This window comes from Acomys russatus, chromosome 19, assembly GCF_903995435.1.
Source record: "Acomys russatus chromosome 19, mAcoRus1.1, whole genome shotgun sequence".
In the NCBI taxonomy this organism is placed as follows: domain Eukaryota; kingdom Metazoa; phylum Chordata; class Mammalia; order Rodentia; family Muridae; genus Acomys; species Acomys russatus.
Window position 1 is genome coordinate 2,974,032 of NC_067155.1, and position 20,488 is coordinate 2,994,519.

Here is a 20,488-nt window from a genome sequence, read left to right on the forward strand (position 1 = left end):
GGGTTTCCTTTGCCTTCCCCTCCCCCCCCCCTTTTATTAAAACATCTCTTGATCATTCTGTAACTCCTTTCAATGGCACATAGTAACAGTGAAGGCAAGGCTCTATTTGGCATTATGTGGGGACTCGGAGTCCAAAATGCCACCCGCCGGAACACTTCCCTAAGCCGTGGTGTGCAGCATTTCACAAGCACACATCTCTGCTGCCCAACTCTCCCACACACGGATTGAGTCTCTTTTGTTACTAATTTAAAATACTATACAATTCAAGCAGTTAGGAGTCATCCCTGCACCAGCCCGTGCACTTTGTTTTTTTTTTAAAGATTGATTTATTTATTATGTATACAGTTGTCTGCCTGCATAGACACTCACAGGACAAGAAGAGGGCATCGGATCTCATTATAGATAGTTGTGAGCCACCCTGTGGCTGCTGGGAATTGAACTCAGGACCTCTGGAAGAGCAGGCAGTGCTCTCAAGCTCGGAGCCATCTCTCCAGGCCACCCCCACGCCACGCCCACTTATTGCGCTTTTAAAAACAGCTATATCATTTTCACTGTGTTTGGAGGCTAATTGCAAAGCTAGACACAGAGGCCAGAGAGATGGCTCAGTGCTTAGGAGCATGTTTGCTCTTGCAGCGGACCCAGATTTACTCCCCAGCACCTAGATGAGGTGACTCACAACCGCCTGTGACTCCGAGGGGAATCTGAGGCCCCTTTCCGGACTATATGAGTACTATGCTCTTGTGTACAAACACACACACACACACACACACACACACACACACACACACACACACAAACACACACACACAAATAAAAATGAAACCAAATCTTTAAAAGTCAGAAGCAAACTAGCCGGGAGGTGGTGGCGGCGCATACCTTTAATCCCAGCACTCGGGAGGCAGAGGCAGGTGGATCGCTGTGAGTTCAAAGCCAGCCTGGTCTACAAAGCGAGTCCAGCACAGCCAAGGCTACACAGAGAGACCCTGTCTCGAAAAACAACAACAACAACAACAAAAGGAAAGTTAGAAGCAAACTAGTGGCCAGAGAGATGGCCCAAAAGTTTGACAGCTGACCTAAGATTAGTTCCCAGCATCCACACTGGGCTGTTAAGAACCACCTTCAGCTCCAGTGCCAGAGGATCTGATGCCCACTCCAGCCTCCATGGGCACCTGCATATGATCCGCAGGTTTAGACTCAGACAAACGCACACATACACATAAGACGGTTAAACTGCTTTTTAAAGTCAGAAGCAAACTATTAAAGCGTTCTCTTTGCCTTAGAGAGATACCTTGGTGGATTTTTCTTTTGTACGGAAGTCTCTTCGTTTTCTCCACCCTCCAGAGAAGGTGAGCAAGCTACACCCTGACACTCCCTGTGCCCTAGCTAGCTTCAACTGCCAACTGCCTGGGGCCGCCTGAGAAGAGTCTCAAGTGATGCTGCACCCAGCTCAGATTGGCCAAGGGGCGTGTCTGTGGGGGGTGTCTGTGGGGAGGTGTGTCTGTGGGGGGTGTCTGTGGGCGTGTCTATTGGGGGCATGTCTTGATTGTTAGTTGATACAGTGGGCCCATCCTACTGTGCCAGCCTACACCTGCCCTAGCCAGGTGGTTCTGGTCTATGCAGGAAGCATGAATCTGGGCGAGTCAGCAAGCAGCATTCTCCGCGGTCCTTCGTGTATTTCCTTGTGAATTGAGTTACCTGACAGGAGGTCATGCAGGAAGGTGTTGCCTTCAGATTCCTACTTAAGCTCCTGCTCTGACTTTACTCAGTGATGGACGTACGTGTCCCTCAGCTAGGTCGCGTTTGTTCAGAGTCTGTTCTCACAGCAATAGGAAGGCAACTACAACACCCTGCTTAGACGCGCTTCCAGAAGGGAAGGTGGTGCAGAAACTGGGCCGAGATGGGCCTGCTGGTCTAGGTGGAAGCTTTGTGCTGTGGCCCAGGACACACCCCCTGACTGCTCTGCTTCTCTCTGACAGACAGACAGACAGACAGACAGCTCTCACTCTAGGGTATAAGCTCTAAGATAAACGATGAAAAAAGACCAGGGGAGCAAACGTGGAGAGCGATGGAGAAAATTGCCAAAGTTGAAATCAAGCCTGAACCCAGCAGGGACAGGAAGCTAATGCCCATTGTCCACCTTCCCCTCCCCTCTTTTTTTTGTTTCCTTTTCTCTTTCTTTCCTTCCTTTTCCTCTTTCTCTTTTTCGTTCCTTCCACCGTCTTTACCTCTTTCTTCCTTCCTTTCCAAGTGTTTTTTTTGTTTTTGTTTTTGTTTTTGTTTTTTTTGGTGTTGTTGTTGTTTGAGACAGGGTCTCTCTGTGTAGCCCTGGCTGTCCTGGACTTGCCTTGTAGACCAGGCTGGCCTCGAACTCACAGTGATCTGCCTGCCTCTGCCTCCCGAGTGCTGGGATTAAAGGCGTGCGCCACCACGCCCGGCTCTTTTTTACATGCACATAAACTAAGAGACCATTTCAAAAGTATCTTGCCTCCATGTCCAGCCTTCCCTTTCTTCCTAATTACCCATCACCACCAACATACAAGTGGATATATTAAAAAAAAAAAAAAAATACTCCCACCTGAGCAGGTGGCCCCCAACTCAGTTCTGAAAAAGTGTTCTAGACACCAAAGCCTTGCTGAAGGTAGAAGGTATGTCAGGAGGAGCGGGGAAGGCCAAGCTCCATCTCCAAAGCCATGGCTGGCACCTCAGAGAACTGCCTGAGCCCACAAGCAAGCGTGGCTGTAGAATGGTCGCCCATGGGAGAGCTGAAAGGGAGGGTTATGACAGCACTTATGAGCCGGGCGCGGTGGCGCACGCCTTTAATCCCAGCACTCGGGAGGCAGAGGCAGGCAGATCGCTGTGGGTTCGAGACCAGCCTGGTCCACAAAGTGAGTCTAGGACAGCCAAGGCTACACAGAGAAACCCTGTACAAAGACAGCACTTGTGGATGGGGCGGGGCAATTCTCTAGAAGGGAAGGAGTAAGGAATCTTCACAGTGAGAGTCTGGCCTGGTGAGGAAGTCTCTGTCGCGGCATCTGCCGTGGTTATCACTGGCTCTCGCCAATCCAATGTGACATCCCCATGTCTTGTGCTCGCAGCACAGTAGCAAAGTGGATTGGACAATCCTTCTACAACCATCACTTGGTGAGCCAGGGTTTCAAAGATTTTTTTTTTTTTTTTTTTATTCCACATTTAAGAGATTTACAGGAAATCTCCAGGCAGTTAAGCTGGGGAGCTCAGATTGTCTTTCATCTGGCTGGAAGCCAGCCATTTGCAAGGGTGGCTTTAATTCCTGAGATATGGAGTCACACAGTCAGGAAGCAGCCCTGACCCCTGTAAGGTCATGCCGTGGCCAACTACCCTGGGCTCAATTTAGAGACATAACTATGGCAACGACTGTGCCCAATCGGTTATTAGAGGAGATTTATTGACGGATATGCTTGAATAGCAGGGCCATTAATTGCAATTACCAGACAAGACACTTTGCTCATCTTGGGGGGGCTGAATGCCAACATGCCCTAACAACTTTAAAATCTCATTTGCTCCTGAGCTTCTCTGCTGGTCTCACAGACTTTGCGGCAGATTCCCAGTCCTGAAGGTGGGGTTGATGGGGGTGCGGAGGAGACAAAGGGGCATCGCTTGACGTGGCCCCAGCTGAAGAAGACAGCAAGAGCCTGGTGCTGGGGCCGGAGCTTAAGAGTCGTTTGTAGTCCCTACAAGAGCACCCTTCCCAAAGGCGAGGGAGGCAAAAGCAGACTGTTGGCTCCCACCAACAGTCCTAAATAAAATACCCTCCGCCTTTTCTTCCTCATCCCTAAGGGCTCTTTTCTCCAACATATCCAGCTTAGGCTCTAGCTCACCCCAAGCCTAGGAAACTCATCTCTGGATTTCGTCCTTCTGGTCTACCTCAAGGCAGTCTTCCCTGACTGTTCCCTCCTGTCCTTGACAGGGTCTCTTTATGTAGCCCTGGCTGTCCTAGAAATCACTACATAGGCAAGGCTGCCCTCAAACTCACAGAGATCTGCCTGCCCCTGCCTCTCAAGAACTTAAAGGTGTGAGGCCACCACGCCCAGCCATCCTGCACCCTCCACCTCTTTGTTCGTAGCACCAACGTTGTACTATTTGCTTGTCTATTCATTGGCCTCTTTTTGTCTCTCTGGTAAAATTCTCGGGTCCGTGAGAGCAGACATTCACTCTGTTCTTTCCACTGCTGGTCTGTGAGTGCCAGACCCAGCAGCCACCACACGGTAGACCATCAAAAACTATTCAAGGGCCAATGATATGGCTCAGTGGGTAGAAGTGTAAGTATGGAGGCCTGCCCTGATGAACTGGGCTCAATCCCCAGATCCCGTAAAGCCGAAGAAGGGAAGCAGTTCCAGAGAGTTGTCCTCTGACTTACACACACACACACACACACACACACGCATGCATGCACGCACGCACGCACACACGCACACTAGCATGCACACAGAGGAATAAGTGTTTGTTGAAAAGTGGAAGACGGGAAGCAGTTCCAGAGAGTTGTCCTCTGACCTACACACACACACACACACACACACACACACACACACACACACTAGCATGCGCACACACAGAGGAATAAGTGAGTGTTTGTTGAAAGCCAAGTATAGTGACACACACCTGTCACCTCAGCATTCAAGAGGTCCTGAGGTAGAAAGACCTTGAGTTCCAAGCTACGGGGCACATACATGCATATGTCCACTCACATAAAATAAAATGAAGACATCTAATAATTGAAATAAAAACATGTTGTTGGGCTGGAGAGATGGCTCAGAGGTTAAGAGCACTGACTGCCCTTCCAGAGGTCCTGAGTTCAATTCCCAGCAACCACATGGTGGCTCACAACCATCTACAATATGATTTGATGCTCTTTTCTGCAGATAAAGCACTCATACACAATAAATAAAATAAAAAATCTTTTTTTTTAAACCTATTGTTTGGGGGACTAAAGAGATAGCCCAGTGGTTACAAACATGAGCTACACCTCCTGAGTTTGCCTCTTCCCAGCACCCAGGCCTGGTGGATTGCCACCACCTGTAACTCCAGAACCATGGGATCTGACGCCCCCTTCTGGCCTCCTCAGGTGTTGCACTCATGTGGCATACAGAGAGACGCATGAGCGCACACCAAGTAAGGATATCTCCCGATACTTTCTTTACAGATGAAGCATCAGGGCTGTACTTAGAGTGAAGTTAGCGAGGTAGACGATGGTTGGCAGTCTTTCCACAGAGTGGACAGTGGCTTTATCCATCCAAGGCTGTGGGAAGGCAACCCCACCCCTTGAACTATCTTGACTACAAGAATCCTCAAGAAGCAGAGGTGACCATCTCACAGATGCAAAAGTGCTGAATCAAGTGCCGTTTATTCTTCACCTTCTCACTGTTAACGGGCAGGAAGACCTTTGCTGAGTTCAGCGATTAGAAGAACTGGAATTTTTCATACACCACACCGAGGCCCACTGTCTTACTTAAGGTTACTGTGGCTGTGATGGAAGACCAGAACCAAAGCCTCGAGTCAGCGGTGTATGGGAAGGAGTTAACACTGATCTAATGAGACACGCACAAACCATAGCTCTGGGGCCTGAGACATAGAGAGCTGGTAAGAGATTGACCCTGGCCAGAAATGTCAAGGAAGGGTCCCCTGAAAAAGAGTTGTTTTGTTAAGACCCAAAGACCGAGCAAAGCACTCTGGGGAGACGGGCAGGGAGCATGTGGAAAGCCAACACACAGCTGTGAGGATGGGCAGACACGATGGAGCTGAGGCTGAGGCGAGGCAGCACCAGAGACCTCAGGCTGGACCTTGAAGGATGCCATTTGGAGATTCTCAGGGTCCCTGAGAAAGGGAAAGATGGAAGGACTACATACTGTCCTCCAAGGGCCCACCTAGGAAAGGTTTGGTCACAGGACCTTGGCACTATGGGGGTGGGGGGCAAGGGAGATGGTTGGAGCCAGGGTGGGATATTGTGGGAAGAAATAGGATGACAGCGTGTCCACAAAACAGGTCCTGTACCCCAAGCCTGTCACTCTACTTCTCAGTCACCACAAGGCCAACAGCGCTGCCCTGTCTCATGTTCCTGCCATGATGTCCTGTTCGGGCACAGGCCCAAAGCAACAGGGCCAGGAAAGCAATAGACAGCAATAGAAAATTTAAAATAGGCTAACACACATATTCCATAGGTTAAAGCAACAGCTTTGCCGGAACAGGAAACAGGAAGACAGGCTAGGAAGACTACAAAGAAAGGCCAACAGCAGGGGTTAAGATGAAAAGGATTTCAAGGTCCTCTTAAAGTAGTCAGGGAAAAAAAGGGAGGCTGGAGAGATGCCTCATAAAACCACTTACAGCTCTTCCAGAGGACCTTCCATTCCCAGCACCCACATCAGACAGCTCACAGCCTCCTGCAACACCAGCTCCAGGTGAGTATCTGATGCCCCCTCTGGCCGCCTCAGGTGCCTGCACTCACACATGCACATACCCCCCACCCAGACATTACACATACTCATATCATTTTAAAAGAAAAGAAATCCGAAGAGGCAGCATTCAGGGCACATATGCCGGGAGAGACGCGTTAGGCCAGGCCTCGCCTCCACCATTGCAGGGCTCTGCAAGCGAGTGGTAAATGAACCACAAAGCCTATTCGCACCGAGGGTCACTTCAGTCACCCAAGGAGCTGGATTGTATTTTACATGGCCACTGAAGCTAACACACCGAAAGGCAATGCAGTGGCCGCGTTTCCTGTGCCGATTCCAATATCACTATGCATCAGAGTATAGCAGGGTGCTAATTTTAATCTGCACACACACACAAAAAAAAAAAAATCACAAAATTTTCCTGCTGAGAGGAACCTTAAACAGCATCTGAATATTTGTGCATTTTCCAGCACTCTCACAGATGCTTTCATGAATACTTTATTTCTTACTAATGTGCATGTTTGGAACGCTTTTTATTTATTTTTTTTCAATTTTACTTATTTTTCCTTTGTGTGTATGAGTGCTTCTCCTACTGGTGTACTACATGTGTAGAGTACACTCGGAGGCCAGAGGAGGGAGTCGGGTCCCCGAGAACTGAAGTGGCTGACAGCTGTGAGCTGCCGAGTGAGTGCTAGGAATTGAACCTATGTCCTCTGGGAGAGCAGCCAGTGTTCCTAACCTCTGAGCCATCTACCTGGCCCATGTTTGGAACACATGTTTGGAACCTGTATGTGTTTCTGTGGACTGGACCTACATGTATGGCCTTTCAAGCCTCCCTTACTCACATACAAACAGTAGGATGGACACACACACACACACACACACACACACACGTGCGTACACACATGCACAGAGTGTACCCAGAAAATGCTCCATAGATGCTGTTTGCTGACTGACTCATTGACAACAAACCAAAGACTGACAATGAACCTGATGGTCAATGACACACAACAAAGAAACTGATCGTGTTTCCATTTAGAAGAATCTGAGTCTTAGAAAACAACAGGACAGGGCCAAACGTGCAGCTCGGTGATAGAGCGCTCGCTGCACATGCTCAAGGTCCTGGGTTCGGTTCCCAGCCCCGAAAAAAAACAATCAATCCATCAATCAAAAGAATAGAGACTATACGGACTTCCAAAACATGTTCCATAGGTTCCTAGAAGAAAGAATGCACATAGAGAATGACCCAGAACCCGGAGTCTCGGCCCCTTCCCACACAGGGAAGGTGGGTCCTCCCATCTGGCAGAGAGGACTTGGATCAAACAGAATACAAAGGGTGCTGTGCAGCTAACTTAACAGAGCAAAGGGAAATAAGAAGAGTAAGCAAGCCAGGTGGTGGTGGCGCACGCCTTTAATCCCAGCACTCGGGAGGCAGAGGCAGGGGGATCAGCTGTGAGTTCGAGGCCAGCCTGGTCTATAAAGTGAGTCCAGGACAGCCAAGGCTACACAGAGAAACCCTGTCTCGGAAAACCAAAAAATAAAAAGAGGAGGAGGAAGAGCAGGAGGAGGAAGAGAAGGAAGAGGAAGAGGAGGAAGAGGAAGAGGAGGAGGAAGAAGAGGAGGAGGAGGAAGAAGAAGAAGCAGCAATGTGAAGCTGTCATTGTAGAAGGGGAGTATTGTTCTTAGGTGACAGCTGAGGCCACTGACACCTTCCTTCCATTGATCCCCGAGTGTCACCCTGGCCACCGACCAATTTCCTGCGCTCTGAGCCAATATTCTATGTGCCGGTACACGCATTAGCGAGCTCGCTTTCCCAAACAGAGAGCGGACATCTTCTCGGGTGAAACCTGGAGAAACCGCCCCTAGATGTCATTGTTGCTGCTGAAATATCAAATTCGGAGCCTTTCAAACATTTCAATCTGTGGATCTCAGTAAGCCACTTAAGTCGTGTAAATTCTGCTCGCTTTCAACATGTCAGAGCCAAGTCCACAGGCTTCTGGACCTCTTAACCAAAACATCTCTAAATCACAGGGTGTCGGGGGGCGTTCAATTGCCAACAAAATCCATACTTAGGAAAAACAGGCAGATCCCCCACGTGGCCATATGTGACCTGGCCCCAAAGCTCACACCACAACTCTAAACTGAGGACAGAGTGGTGGGCAGGGGGTAGGGGACGCGGGGGGACATGTCTCCTCTTCTGTGTGTCCTTTGGTGTCTGTGGCTGGCTATCACTGGTATGCACTACACACTAATAAATCCTTCTCAGGACATGCTGAAGGAGCGGAGGGCATGGCCACCTCTCAACTCCATCCCGTTTCCAATCAGGCACCAAAAGCTCTTAAGTTCCCTCATGGTGTCCTTTCTTCGGAAAGTCACACTTGTCTGACTCTTTTGCCAATGTACAATTTATTGATTACTTCCCGTCAAGCAGTCACATCAGTACCTCATACATATTAAGTCCTTTAAACTTTTTTTTAGGGTATATGGGGATCTTGCCTGCATATATGGATATGCACCATGTGCACACAGCACCCCGAGGAGGCCAGGAGAGAGTGTTGGAGCCTATGGCACTGGGGTTATCGACAGCAGTGAGCTACCATGTGGGTGCTGGGAGTTGGACCCCAACCTTCTGGAAAAACAGCCCGTACTCTTAATTGCTGAGTCATCTCTTCAGTCCTGCTGTAAACTTTGGTAACAACGCTTTGAGGATCACAGTCCCCATATTATGATAAAGTGAGGCACAGAGAGGTTCAGGAACACACCAGGTCACACAGCTGGCAGGTGCTAGAAGATTCTGAAGCTCATTTCACAGGCTAGACTCTTAGAACCCCCAAGCCATCACTAAGACCAACATCTAGGTCCTTAAGTGGATGTCAATTTCGTTCTCTCTCCTAAGCCAACCCTCGTCCCAATACTCTCTTTGAGGTGGGTATTAGTTCATTGAGACAGGCTCTCACTCGGTAAACTAGGCTGCCCTCCAACTCTGCAATCCTCCTGCCCCAGCCCCACAATTACTAGCATACCAGGCACGCGCCACCACACCCAGCTCCAAAGGGCTGCTGCCGAGTGACTCGTGGAGCTAGGAGCGGGTGTGCTAAGTGAAATTACTACTTCACTTGATCACTGACGACATCCAAAAACCCTGTCCCCAGCCAGGGGAAATATCAAGGACAAGACTGGCAGGCTTCCGGTGCTGATTGGGACTCACCCCCACCACGGCAGACAGATGCTGAGGCAGCAACTGCGGCACCTGTGACTAATGACATCCAAATGCGCGAGGAAGCAGGGCACAGTGCCAGGCACAGGACTTCCCCCACGCCCGCCGCCCCCCCCCCAAAGCTCTCATGAGGCGTTTTCCACCTGGTTCAGCCACAGCTCCAAGATGGCCTTCCAGCTGCCTCACTGTCCTAGGCCAACCCTCCATGCCAGTCAGAGGACCCTCCAGCATCCCGGCCTTGTGCTGCAGCCAGTCTGCTTCCTTTGCGTACATCTGGATGACCCCATATTTTTAATCTTATATGTATGGATGTTTTTGCCAGAAGGTATGCCTGTGCACCGTGTATATGCCGTGTCCATGGAGGCCAGAAGAAGCCATGTGCTTCCCTCGGGCTGGAGTCACCGATGGTTGTAAGCCTCATGGGGGGTGGCTGAGAATCTAACCGGAGCCCTCTGGAAGAGCGGCAAGTGCTCTTAACAGCTGGAGCCATCTCTCCAGGCCCCTGAGATGATGTCCTGTGTTGGAGGCTTCTTGCTCCCAAGAGCTGGTCACAAGGCAATCCCTGCAGATGACAGGCAGAGCAGCAAGACGAATGTCACAGGAGCCTGGTCACCTCTTCAGAAAAGCCCGAAGCCAACCACGTGCCTGGTACTGAAGATGCCCCAGCTCAGCTCGAGATAATTACAGCAGGGCCCTCCTACCTGTGCCACCTCCACTTGCGATAAGGCCAGGAAGGGCGTGCAAGCCTTGTCCTGGACTTCCTCTGCGCACTCCGGGAGCTTCTCTTCCCTTTCCTAATATGCCCCGTGCCTGCTTTTTCATAGTATATGAAGAAATAAAAGCTGAGGGGCCGGGCCAGGCGTGGTGGCATATGCCTTTAATCCCAGCACTCGGGAGGCTGTGGCAGGTGGATCGCTGTGAGTTCGAGGCCAGCCTGGTCTACAAAGTGAGTCCAGTACAGCCAAGGCTACACAGAGAAACCCTATCTCGAAAAAAAAAAAAAAAAAAAAGCTGAGGGGCCTAAGACAACTATTGCTATCTCTGGTTGGTTGGTTGTTTCTTCTGTGTTTGTGCTCTTTGGTTTGATTTTTGTATGTGATACCAGAGAAAGAAGCTGGAGCCTCCCAGATGGGAAGCGAGCCCTCTGCAGCTGAACTGTATCCCTAACCCCTTTTTCTCCCACCAGTTTTTTTAAAACTTTTGAGAGAAAGGTCCCACTAAGTTGTCCAGGTTGGCCTTGAACTTGCAATCCTCTTGCCTCAGCCTTCTGAGGACCTGGGATAACTGGCCGGGTACCAACTGGCTTCATGATCCGTTTGATGATGAGGTCTTCTCTTTATTTTGAGACAGGGTCTTACTATGTAGCCCAGGCTGGCCTTGAACTTAGGCTCCTCCGCTTCGGCTCCCTCTAAGATCCAGGAATATTGGCATCCAGCACCAGACCAGCTTTCCTAACCACTGAAAAAAAAAAAAAAAGCAAGAAGGGCTGGAGAGATGGCTCAGCGGTTAAAAGCACTGACTGCTCTTCCAGAGGTCATGAGTTCAATTCCCAACAACCACATGGTGGCTCACAACCATCTGTAAATGAGATCTGATGCCCTCTTCTGACCTGCAGACCTACATGCAGGCAGAGCACTGTATACATAATAATAAATAAATCTTTTTTTTTTTTTTAAAGGAAGAATCAGAACTCCACGCTGGTGGTGGCGGCAGCGGCTGCTGCTACTGCTGCTGCTGGCTCCTCCCAGTCTATCACGTCAAGAGGAGCTGTCAAAATAACAAATGACGTGTTTTTGAAGTCCAGGATTACCCCCTCAGCTAGACTTCCTTGGGATGATAGGCAGTCACCTGTCTGTCGGTGTCTCTCTTCATCTCCCGCTTTTTCATTTTCTTCCTCTGCCGCTCCCATCAATAATGGTCTCAGCCGGAAGGGAAGCACCGGCCTCTCCGGGAAGAATTCAGCATTACCTGATTACCACCCCTGAGAGAAGCAGGTGTCACCAGGGTTGGGTTGGGAAGGGGGGGAAACATAGCAAATAGCTCCCACTCTGCTTCAGGTGGGCTCCTAGCAAGGCTCCTAGCCCGATAAAGTGGCAAAAGGAGACAGTTCTTTTTGCAGACCTCAAAACTCTCCTTTTCATTCTCCTGGCAGAAATTGACAGAGCTTTATTGACAGAGATGACTGAAAATTCCTTAAAAATTGCCAATAACCCGTCTGCATTGAGGCGGAGAGACAGTCTGGCGGAAGCGAGGCCCCCCACCCCCCACCACTCCCCACCCCCCACACTCCCCACACACCCCTCACCCCCTCACACCCGCTCCAGCGTGCAGCCCTGCTGCGCCTCTTTTCCCAGCAGCCCAAATCTGAGGCACCTGTAGACTCGTCCGCAGGGAGCCTCCCGTCGTCCCCTACTCCAAGGCTGCTGCTGCAGTTTCCTGGATCCCCACCACCACCACCACACACTATCACATATTCGGGGAATCACGCCTGAAACCAAACTGTTAGGCTAATTCAGGGCGCCAAGGTCACGCCCTGGGTTGGGCCAGCCGGACAGACTAGGGAAATGGCTCCCTTCCCACTGGAGTGCCTGGTGGCATGACTGCTCATCCAAGATGGGCCGCTAGATGTCACTACCATAGGTTTTGTTGTTGGATTTTTTTCTGTTTTAAGCCGGGCTGGCCCTGAGTTCAAGCTCCTCCTGTTTCATCTCCCTGCACTGCTTCCGGACTTACAGGAATATGTATCACTACACCCATCACGTAACTTTTTCTTATCTTTTCCTTTTTTCCCCCCTCCAATACTAGGAGTAGAACCCAGGCCACTCTCACCCCGAAAGTCACGCCTTGCACCCAGATCCTTAAGACGGACCCTCCAGCAAGGATTGCTCCAGACTAAATTCTACCTCAGCCTCGATGGCACAGCTTCTCTGCTTATCATGACTGGGCTCCTCAAGGAAACTTTTCTAAACAAATTCACATCGAAACAGCTGAGCTGAAACTTAAGGCAGACCCACGTCAGGGAGAGCAAACACCAGTTGTCACAACAGGCCCCTCTGCGCGGTCTCCTCTTCTTCCTGGCCTTAGGCAACTGCTGTACGTTCTTGTGCCTTATCTAGAACCTCACGGGAGATAAGCTAAGGGGCTGGCGAGATGGCTCAATGGTTATGAACACAGGCTGCTCCTGCTGAGGACCCGGGTTCAGTTCCCAGCATCCACCTGGAGGCTCGCAACCATCTGTAACTTCAGTTCCAGGGGATCAGAGAGCCTCTTCTACCTCTGCGGGCACCAGGCATGTGTGTGGCACACAGACACATAAGTAAGCAAAACACTCATACACATAGAATAAGAATAAGTAAACCTTAAAAAAAAAGATCAAAGCCAGGCATGCTGGAATGCACCTGTCAACTAATCCAGGTCAGGAGAGTGAGGCAGGAGGGCCAAAAGTTCAAGGTCAATTTAGGCAACATGGAGAGCCTGTGTAAAAAAAAAAAAAAAAAAAAAAGAGGAGAGAGGGACGACAAAGCAGTGTGCCTCACATCACTAGAGATGTTATGACTTTTATTTATATTTTTGTGAACACACATGGGCCATGACAGAGGTCAGAGGATATAGAGGAATGTTAATTCAGAACATGGCTGTTCTGGCAAGAGATCACTTCCAAAGCCTAGGTCTGTGTGATCCGGCTGGAATGCAAACACGCCTTTAATCCAGGAGACAGACGCAAACAGATCGGAGTTCAAGGCCATCCTGGTATAGAGCAAGTATCAGGTAAAGAAAAGCTTAGGTCCAGGTGTGGTGGTACACGCCTTTACTCCAAAGGAAGGTAAAGTTAGTTTGTAGAAGGAAGCACCCGTGTTTGAAAGTGGTGTCCAATTGGGTGGCAGAAAAGGTGACCAATCAGAGAAGACTTGACAGAATAGGGTATTCTCAACTCTCATGAGAAGAGAGAGGAAAGGGAAGCTACTTAGGAAGCAGTTTTACAGAGAGAGGAGGCAGTTTTTACCAGGACAGTAATAGAGAGATGGGCTGCAGAGAGAGAACTCAGATGAAAACGGAATGAGCCAGAAAAAGAGAAGCCACAACATTAGAGCAGACGGCTGAGTTACTTGGAGGCCAAGCAGAGCAATTCTGGGTCGAGATCGAGAGAGAAGCCAGACTGAATCAGCCAGAACAGGCGAGTTGACCCAGCCAGCCCAGAGCTCAGAAAGAACAAGTAAGGGTGAGCTTATTCAGCAGTAAGTCTCAGAGGCTGAAAACATTCTAGGCCTGGGTTAGATTGTACAGAGACTAGAAGCTTCCAGCACTAGGCCTCAGTTAGCAGAAGGAGGCAGGAAGCCTCTGAGACAACAACTGAGCCAGGAGAATAAAAGTCCCTTTCACAAGAGGACCACGTCAGGTGTTGGCCGCTGCCTTCCACCTCACCTGAGACCGGGCTTCTTGGCCTGGGAGACTCTAAAGGTCCCCTTGTTTCGGTCCCCCTGCTTTTCTAAGAGCGCTAGGAATTGTTCACACTAGGTGTCCAAGTTTTGGGGGGTTCTGGGGATTCAAATTCAGGCCCCCTGCACTTGCACAGAAAACACTTCTAAGCCACTGAGCCAGCTTCCTGACTCCCCTAGCCCTGGTGACTTCAAATGCCAACACGCTGCAGAAGAAACAGGAGTCAGCAGCCCTCACGGAGAATGAATGGCAGGTGGGTAATTTATGACGGTTCTTGAGGCCTGAGCTATAATTATGAAGTATTTCTGGGTCTATATTGAGGATGCAAAGTGTACAGAATCCAGTGCTAATGTTAATTTATTGCTGACAGCTAGATGTGTGATAATACATCACATGTCTTCTCCTCACACGTCCCTTCTGACGCATACCGAGCAAACTTTTCATTCATTAATAAAGGCAAGGCTTTGCCATTACTCTTAATGATGAAGTTCCGTTTTGAACCCAGAGGACCCCTCCTGTAATTAAACCCTGAGCCTCCACACACCACACAATCTGAAGCTTAGAAAAAGGAGAAATTGAACTTTTTCTGGTTTTACAAGAGAGGTGAAAAGTGTCAAAAAGGACAGAGCCTACCTGCTCAGTGCCCTGGACAAGGAAGAGCAGAGTCAGCAGGACTGGGGACCATGCTGTGTCCCTCTCCCTCCTAGGGACCACGCCGTGTCCCTTCCCCTCCTGGGGACCACGCTCTGTCCCTTCCCCTCCTGGGGACCATGCTCTGTCCCTTCCCCTCCTGGGGACCACACTGTGTCCCTCCCCCTCCTGGGGACCACATGTGTCCCTCCCCCTCCTGGGGACCACGTGTCCCTTCCCCTCCTGGGGACCGCACCGTGTCCCTTCCCCTCCTGGGGACCACGCTGTGTCCCTCCCCCTCCTGGAGACCACGCTGTGTCCCTTCCCCTCCTGGGGACCATGCTGTGTCACTTCCCCTTCTGCCAGCTCTCCCTCTGTCTCTCTTTTCTTTGTTTCCCATGTGGGGACTGCACACCGTGGACATGGGCTCTGCCCCAGAGTTACAATCACCTCAGCCCTTCTTGGACTGTTTGAGACAGATGGACTTTGAACTCATTGTAATGCCCCTGCCTCTGCCGCCTGATTCGCTGAGATTACAGTGGTTTTATTATTTTCTTTTTAAAAATAATCTTTGGTGGCCGGGTGGTGGTGGCGCATGCCTTTAATCCCAGCACTCGGGAGACTGAGGCAGGTGGATCACTGTGAGTTCGAGGCCAGCCTGGTCTACAAAGCGAGTCCAGGACAGCCAAGGCTACACAGAGAGACCTTGTCTCAAAAAACCAAATAACAACAACAATAATAATAACATGTTATATGTTTGAGTTTTACCTACATGTTGTAAGAGTACCTCTTACACTCGAGGTGCTCTCAGAGGCCAACGAGAGCACTAGAACCGCAAATCCAGACTTACGGGCAGTCGTTAGCCACCATGTGGGTGCTGGGAACCAAACCTGGGTCCTCTAGCAGAGCAGCAGGCATTCTTACCCAAGAGACATCTCTTCAGAACCAATCTTTTAATCTTATTTTTTGAGAATATGTATATATATATATATATATATATATATATATATATATATATATATATATTATATAATCTCACAAAAAAAAAAGTTAGTAGCAACCAGACATAATGGCAAAAGTCTGTATTCCCAGCACCTGAGAGGCTACAGTGGAAAATCTGTGGTTCCAGACCAGACACTGACTCAAAAAAGAAAAAAAAAATCTTAATTACTGTATTTTTTTTTTATACAGGGCCACTTGCCTCATTCAATTCCTTGTCCTGTTCCAAAGACGTATATGATTAATTTCTCTACAAGAAACCTAATCTAATCTTTTTTTTTTTTTTTTTTTTAGGCAGGGTTTCTCTGTGTAGCCCTGGCTGTCCTGGACTCCCTATGTAGACCAGGCTGGCCTCGAACTCACAGCGATCCGCCTGCCTCTGCCTCCCGAGTGCTGGGATTAAAGGCGTGCGCCACCACACCCGGCCTCTAATCTTATTTTACCAAAGACAAAGTGTCCTTTGGAAGTACCCTAGCTTGAAAGACTTTCATTTATTTATCCCATGTGTGTATGTGTGTGTGTGTGTGTGTGTGTGTGTACGTTGTTAACACCCATGTCTCGGTACATGTATGGAGGTCAGAGACCAACTTTCAGGAATAGGCTGTCTCCTTTCACTGTGCGGCTCAGGCCTTCAGGCTTGGCGGCAGGCAGCTTTGGGCCACCTCAGCCACGCAGAAACAAGGGTCCAGCTGCTCTGGCGTGTCACTCAGTTTCTAGCCAGTTACGACGAGCCTGCAGCTCACTGCACTGCCTTCTGTGGTCCCCAAATGAAACAGCCAGCTGGCTTAAGCTGTATCATACTCTGCGGTCACTTCAGAAGGCAGAGCCCCAGGACGGTTGTGGAAGTGAACCCTTTAATCTTATGAACTAATTAAGGACCTCAGGGTAGAATAACGAGGTGTGTGGAGGCAGGGGCGTGGTTATCAGGGTCATCTCTCATCTGAGAACAGAATCCAGTCGCATCGAACAAGGGCAAGATAATTGAGTAAGCATGTTTCCTATCTGGAGCATGCAATCTTGCTGTGGCTGGTTAATTAAACCACAGGAAAGCCATCCTGTGGCAGGTGCAAGGTGCTGAGGTCTACGGAGACTTCCACAAGTTTAGTGGACCGTTGCCTGGATCTTTCCATTCTTCTGACTTTAAAAAAAATGTTTACTACAATCTTTCTGGAGAGTCTTTTTTTTTTTTTTTTTTTTAGAAAAGTTGTATAAGCAGAACTGGTGGCGCAGGGGAGAGAGAGGCAGGAGGATGGAAGAATCGAGTTAAGCCGAGGCTACGGAAGGGAGTTCAAGGCTGGGCTAGGTAACTCTGTGAGACCATATCTGAAGATAAAAGTGAAAAGGGGACGTGGGCATGTAGCTCAGGAGCAAAGCACTTGGCTAGCAGGCATGAAGTCCTGGATTCCAGCCGCAACACAAGTGTGTGTATGTGTGTGTGCTTGTGTGTGTTTGTGTGTATGTGTGTATTTGTGTGTGTGTGTTTGTGTGTGTATATGTGTGTATGTATGTGTGTATATGTGTGTTTGTGTGTGTGTGTGTGAATGTGTGTGTTTGTGTGTGTATGTGTGTTTGTGTGTGAATGTGTATGTGTGTGTGTTTGTGTGTGTTTGTGTGAATGTGTGTATATGTGTGTGTTTGTGTGTGAATGTGTGTGTTTGTGTGTATGTGTGTATATGTGTGTGTTTGTGTGTATGTGTGTGTGTTTGTGTGTGTTTGTGTGTGTTTGTGTTTGTATGTGTATATATGTGTGTGTATGTGTGTGTGTTTGTGTGTATGTGTGTATGAGAGTATATATCTGAATATACATGTATTTATATGTATGTGCATATATATACACATGTAGTTGCTGTAGTTTTTGTGTCACAGGCTTTTTGAAGATGTCTTCAGTTTTCAATCAGACCTTGTATTTCATAACTAGTTTGGGTTTGATCCCTATGATAAAACACTGACCACAGCCAACTTGGGGAGAAGTGGGTTGTTTGGCTTATAGGTTGGTTACAGCATATCATTGGGGAGGCAAGGCCAAAAGAGCTCACTAATGGCCGCTTATTCCTGCCTTGAAAGTTGGGCGAGATTGCTTCTCTCAGGTCGGACAGCAACGACATTAGCACAGGACCGAACAGGGCTTGCTACGGCAGGGCATATATGCTTCACGAAGCCGACGCAAGTGACAAACATGACGGCTCATTTAGAGTCACATGGCCAAGCTCACCAGCTCACACCTTACACCGTCACCACCCCCCAAAATATATCTTTCAAGGACCTCAAGACGCCTCCACATGTGAAGGAACTTTCCGGCAAAGCTGACAACCCGAGACCAGTCCTCGAGGCCTCCATGGTGGAAGAAAAGAACCAGCTCCACCAAACTGTCCTCTGGCTTACACACACACACGGTGTGGCACACTCACACACGAGAAAGGTATTTCTGAGCAGAGAGATTCCTCCACACCAGGACCGCCTCCCATCAAACACCTGCGTTGCATTAGGTTGGGACCTGCCTGCACATTTTCTACATACAATGCCTCAAAAATAATCATTCCAACGACAGCCTAATACGGTGGGGACACATCTACACTCCCAGCAAGTGTGGAAGATCACAACTTCAAGATCTGCCTGGGCTACATAAGGAATTAGAAGCCAGACTGAGCCATCTGTCTCAAATTACTCAAAGAAAAAGGCGTGTGGTGGCACACGCCTTTAATCCCAGCACTCGGGAGGCAGAGGCAGGCGGATTGCTGTGAGTTCGAGGCCAGCCTGGTCTACAAAGTGAGTCCAGGATGGCCAAGGCTACACAGAGAAACCCTGTCTCGAAAAACAAAAAAACAACAAAAAAAAAAGAGAAAAGGGCGGGGAGCAGAGGGGGAGATATAGCTCAGTGGAAGAACATTTACCTAGTATGTGAAAGGCCCTGGCTTCACTCCCCAGCATCTCTGCCTAGGCGGGGTATTATGGTCCAGTGAGTAAAGGCGCTCTCTGCCAAGCCTAAAGGCGCGAGTTAGATATCAGGAAAGACAAAAACAGACTCCCGGTAGTTGTCCTCTGACCACAACAAGTTGTCACAAACACAATAAATAAGTAAATAATAAACATTTTAAAATATTTAGATTTATTTTGTGTGTGTGAACAGTGTAACTATATATATATATCTGTGCACCGTGTGTGTGTCTGTTGTCTGTGGAGGTAATAAGAGCTTCCGATTCCCTGGCACTGGAGTTACACACATGGTTGTGAATCCCTGTGTAGGTGCTGGGAACCAAACCTGGGTCCTCTACGCGAGCAACAAGTACTCTTAACCACGGAGCCATCTCTCCAGCCCCCAACAAACTTTTTTTTTTTTTAAAGAACACTCCAGCCAGATTCACACGCACAAGGGTGAAATGAGGAGGGCGAAGTGAAGAATGCGCCAGCAGGTTGAGGCCACAGCGGATATTCACTAAGTTCTAGACCTGTGCAGGCACCGACGGGACCTGGTTGCCATAGCATCTGCCGGGATGCCCCGGGGAGCCTAGGGCCCGTCCGCCGGAGGGCGTGGCCTGCGGTGGCCCCGCCCCCTCGACGGGCCCCGCCCCCGCCGCGCGCTTCCAGGCTCACCTGACCCGGCCCAGCCGCTCACGTGATCCGTCTCGGCGCCGCCATCTTGTAGCCACGGCCGAGGAGGGGGGGGGGCGGGCGGTCAAACCGGGGAAAAGAGAAGGGGAAAAAAAAAAAAAAAAAGGAAAAGAAGAGTACGGAGCGAGGCGGACGCGGGCGAGGGCACAGCGGGGTCCCGGCCGGCCCGTAGGAGGCTCGCAGAAGCAACAGCCCGCCCACCCCCCCACCCCACCCCGACCGCAGGTACCGCGCCCCTCCGCTTGAGCGCCGCCGGCCATGTGCGGCCTAGCCCGGGACGCCCGCGGCGCTGCCACGCAGGCGGGCGAGCGCCAGGGCCCCGTGTGCACGGTGGTCTCCCCACCCCCCGCCCCCCTGCGGGACCCCGGGCTCGCCGTGCCCCCGGGGGCGTTGGGGGGCGCGGGGGACCCCCCCCCCCGCTGCAACTCAGGCCCCGCCGAGGCGGCCTGGAATCGCCTAGGCCAGCCTGGATGGAGGCTTAAATTGCTTTAATCCCCGGGCCCCTCTTGAACCAGTGCGTGGTGTGTAGGAGGAAAAGAGCCATCGTGGCCTCCCTCCCGCACGCGGAGCGCGTCCTTTGCGATGGCTGGGCTTTTCCTGGAGATCGCTTGAGTCCGTTGCGGGGGGAAGGTTGCCCATCTTTTACAGACCTGGGACGTCCCGATCGTTTGTTTGGAGTGCGAGGCCTGGGTGATTAATTAGGCCCAGGCATCCTCCTCCACCTCCACACCCCCCCCCCCGTACCCCCAACTCCCCAACCCGAGGCGGCCTCTTGAGGTTGCTGACAGCAGTGGACTGGAATTTGCTATCAGTCTACATCGCTCAAGGCAATTACTGGGTTGATCACCGTTTCTGAGTTTCTACTTTGTGCTGTACTGGCCTGATGGCGTGTATGGATTGCTATATTGATTAAAAAAGAGAAAGCTTGACCCTTCAGTTCTTTACCGTGGTAACTCGTTTGGGAAATTAACTCCAGGAGGACTCCCTAGCGGTGTAGTAGTTTTACTTAACTTATAATCGCTAAGTTACGTTCCACGGGAACCGAAGGAGCATACTTCTTTAAGCAGCTATGGGAAGCGGGAGCAAAGAAGTGGAGGACCAGGGCAGGAAACTGCATTGGAAAATATATAGGTCAAGCCACGCTGTCATATCTTTTCATGGTACCGGTCTG